Raw genomic sequence first — 4,448 nt, 5'->3', positions numbered from 1 at the left:
CTTTAGTCTTTAAATGATTTCTGAATAGCCTGCTTAGATTCCCTCTAGTCAACACATAGGCACAGACCCCAAATGTTTGTACTGCTAAAAATGCCAACCCCCAAATCAATGGGCTAAATTAAAATCCTTACTATGCCTTTAGCCACCTGTATGAAGATGAACAAATAGAATCAGCCTCTCTTGGCGTTACTTCCCTATCTGTAAAATAAGTTTGCTGATGAAAGTTTATCTAAAATGGTAGTCTTAGCCCTGGGCTGGTGTGCATATGGCTCTGTGTGTTTCCTCATGTCTGCAGAGGGGCCAAAGGTGTTCATGCAGCTATTCTGGTGATGCTGATGGGAAAATTTACAACGAAGGACTTCCTGCATTTGAGCCACTCATCGCCTGGCCTTGCTGACCGTGCCATCTTGGAATAAGATCCCCGGTACTTACAAACTTGAAATCCACACTTGTTTCTTTTTTTTTTTTTCACACTTGTTTCTTATAAACCGATTAGAATTCAAATTATAACAAAATATGAAATTCCACCATTGTTTTTGTAGGTGACTTTGTTTCATTTAAACTCAAATAATTCTCAGTTAATTGATATCACATTGATTACTCAAGCAATTCCTTTGCACACTTAGAGACTCTGCTAGACTGTGGGGATAAATCCAGCTATGCTCATAAGCCACCTCTTTGAAGAAAAAAATCGTTCTTATACGTGGTGTTTGCCAATTTTGTGATATAATACTCCTAGGTGGTTGATTTCAAATAACCACGATGTAACCACCAGCTTGTAAATTCTTGAATATTTAATGATCATCTCTTACAAGCTTGTGTTAGCCAGTTTTGGCAGACCACTAGATAAGTGATAAAATAAGTTACATGGTAGTCTTCATACCTTACTAGGGAGAAACAGGAAGACATTTAACAGGATCATTACTTTAGTAAAAGTTCTACGGCAACCCAAGAGGAAGGAATGATAGCGGCCCGGGCAGGCTTTAGAGAGAAGGGGATATTTGAATTGTGTCTTGAGGGATGAATAGGACTTCCCCAGGGTGACAAAGGTTCTCCAGGTCAAGGTGGTGGAGACACAGGAGGACGCGATATCTTGACAGAAGAGGCAATGTATGTAGGGAAAGTGTATAAAGCATAGTATGTTTGGGTTTTGGAATAATATGAAATGACCAGAGAGATGGGAGGAGCCAGGAGCCAGGAGAGAAGAGATACACACAGTAAGAACTGGGGGTTCTGAGACACAGCAGCTGTGAAGGCACTTGTGTGTTATATTAAGGAGTTAAGTGGGCTTTGGTAACTTCCCCAGTGTGAGCAGGGCGGTGCCAGGCTGGGCTCCCTGTTTTAGGAAGAACACTCTAGAAGCAGCATAGAGGATGCTTGGGGGGTGAGAAGAGGTGGCAAGTCGGCTTAGGAGGCAGCCGCACTGTGCTATGAAGACACAGTGAAAGCTTGACCTGAAATGTCCAATTTGAGGTGCTTGTGAAGATCCTTTATTATTTAAAACAAATCTGCCCACCCTAACGAACAACCAGTGGGGAAATGTGGTTTGAATGATAACAGTAATGATTTTTAAGAACGTAAGCATATTCTCCTCAATCTGTTTTCCCTTTTCACTATGGGACTCTCTTGTCACGTCAGCAGACAGATCTTACTTGCCTTCTCTTTCCTGGTGTAATTAAGATAGTAAATTGTCTGGAACGTTCCTTTCTTGTCATATCTCTATATTACCTTGCTTCAGTCAACTGAAAATATATTTGACTCTAGATAAAGTAACAAATCAGATGAGAAGAACAAAAGGGCATATTTGATTCACATGCACATTCTAACCAGTCCAGCATTCATCAAATTAGATATTTTATGGAAATTCAATGATCTTGCCAAATGTGTAAATAAAGTGTTAATCTTACTTTAAGGGGCAAGCCATGTCTTATACAAAAACCAAAAACTGCTCTTTCAAAGCTAATTCAGTGCACACACACACAAATCTGCGAACTGCTCTTACACATTTGTCTTCCTATCCATGTCTTTGCCCCCAGTTTTGAGCTAACACTTGTGTATTTCCAATGTAGTGAAAATGATTTCTGCTCTGGTTGAAATCTACGGTCTCCCAGGGCAATGGTGATGTCAGCATACATAGAAGGTTTCAAAAATACAGGTCTTAGCATCGCTTCTAGTTCTTCGTGGCAGTTGTAGTAAAGTTTCCATGAAGAAATTTTAAACTTTAGGCACTTGGTATCTTATTTCCTTATGGCATCCTGCCAAACCCCAACACAGCCACTGTTTCTTTAGGACATATTAACAAACATATTAGTGGGGGCAGAATCTGAACACCACTCATGTATATGCCTGCTTGTAAAGCTTCCTTTCTGTTACGGATAAAAGCATTCATTTTTTGTTACAAGAGGAGGTAAAGACAAACTCTTATTTGAAGGACAAATTTTAAACACATGTGAGGATTATTTTAAGGGCATGTTTATATTAGAACAATTAAACTAACGAAGTAGTATATTATGATGCAGTTATAAGCTGGCGATTTTCAGAAAAAAAATTATTCCCTACTGCCCTTTTTTGGGCAAACTTAATATTACGAACTTTTCTTTTGGTACTACTATTAGACAGGTAAAGCGCCGCGAAAGCCCCTGCCTGCCAACTGGAGGATCCACCTCAGAAATTCTCTTCACATGTGGCCCCTGGGTCCTCCAGGCCTCTGAGTTAGCTAGGTTCAGGAATAGAGATGTGCAGAGACTTATGACTTGCACAATGCTGGATTCAAATCTTTTTTTTTTTTAATAGACGAATTCTCATCTTGTTGCCCAGGCTGGAGTGCAATAGCACAATCTTGGCTCACTGCAACCTCCACTTCCTTGGTTCAAGTGATTCTCCTGCCTCAGCCTCCCAAGTAGCTGGGATTACAGGCATCCACCACCACGCATGGCTCATTTTTGCATTTATTTATTTATTTTTAATTCAGTCTCTGTAGAGACTGTCAAAAATTGCCAGTGCTGACTATATTTCAAGTCGTCATGGTGGAGTATTGGGAAAAGTTTTCAACTAGCAATAATCGCACCTCAGATAAACCTCATTGGCAACGATACTGCCACTGCACAAAGCTGACTTTTGTATTTTTATTAGAGACCAGGTTTTGCCATTTTGGTCAGGCTGGTCTGGAACTCATGACCTTAGGTGATTCGCCCACCTCAGCCTCCCAAAGTGCTGGGATTACATGCATGAGCCACAGTGCCTGGCCTGGATTCAAATCTTAACTCTTCTAATTACTAGCTCTGTAACCTGTCAGAGATTCATGTCTTTATTAATCACATAAGAATAATATTGTTCAGCTTATATGGGTTTTAAGAAAACTTCCTAGTCACCAGTGAAAAATGTTTGTCATTTAGTGAATACTCAGAATGTTATTTTACTTAGCAAGTATAATTACTAATAAACTCCAGGTTGAATGGAAATAACTTAAACTCTCTTGATATTTTCAAGTAGCTCACTTCTTATTTTGTCTTCGCAACCACCACTTCCTTGCATTTTATCTTTTTATGTCCCTTATTCTATTCTTTTACAAAGTTATAGGAGTTAAAGCATGGAGATTCATTCTTGAGGAGGATCAATTTTGTGCATTCTCCTATGTTCTCTGCTTGTAATGGAACCATCTCCAAACTGTAGGCAATATTGCAAACACACAGTGATGCTACATATGTGATTTCATGGGATAATATGATATCCAAATTTTCCAAAGCACAAGGAGGAAAACAGTTAACCTATGGTAAACCTTGTCAAGATAAACGAATTTTCAAATGACAAAATTGATATATAAACAAATGTTAGAAATAAGCAATTCAAGGACTGATTTAGAAGTTGATGGTCGTCTTCTATGTATCTTGAAAAGCGTTACAAACTAGTAAGATATTCTTTCTTCTTGCTCACAGTGGAAGCTTCTCTTACTGTTCCTAGGCTGCCAATTTTGTCTTTTTTTCCTTCCAGAACCTGTCCATTCTGCACTCTTCCTCCCTGAGGCACAGGTGCCTTTCCAAACTAATTTCTCTCACTTTTTTCCTTGGGTTATTTTCTTGTCCTGTCTTATTTCCCTTGGTGCCTCGGGGGATCCTTTCAACACACCTCATAAGGGCCAGGGAGTCCAAGAACAATAGTCATTTTTATTTCCACGCACTCCATCCTTCTTCCAAACAGCCAGTTCTAAACTATGTTGAACTTCAGGTTTACCAGTGTTGCTGGCGGGGCATGGGAGAAGAAAGATTTGCCAGGGAGATTTCAGAAGCACACAGGGGAAGAGGGCAGGGAGGACAGAGAACATCATGTCTCGCTTCTTACCTCCCCGTGTACGTTAAACACCATGGTGCCAGTTTCTTCAGCTCCGGCCGGCGACAGTACTGGGTCAACTGTCCCACACTTTCTCCATTCTTTCCCTTGTTTGTCATTAT

General features: G+C 40.1%; 1 non-coding gene across 1 annotated transcript; it reads right to left on the bottom strand.

The window, feature by feature from the left end:
- Positions 1–2,971: 2,971 nt before the first annotated feature.
- On the bottom strand, positions 2,972–3,112 carry LOC135272224 (U4 spliceosomal RNA). The gene has a single exon (XR_010340309.1). It is a non-coding gene; the product is annotated as a U4 spliceosomal RNA (small nuclear RNA).
- Between the last annotated feature and the right edge of the window lie 1,336 nt (positions 3,113–4,448).

This window comes from Aotus nancymaae, unplaced genomic scaffold (genome assembly GCF_030222135.1).
Source record: "Aotus nancymaae isolate 86718 unplaced genomic scaffold, 86718_ANA_hifiasm-v0.15.2.pri h1tg000006l, whole genome shotgun sequence".
Classification (NCBI taxonomy): domain Eukaryota; kingdom Metazoa; phylum Chordata; class Mammalia; order Primates; family Aotidae; genus Aotus; species Aotus nancymaae.
This window is presented reverse-complemented; position numbering and strand designations above follow the sequence as displayed.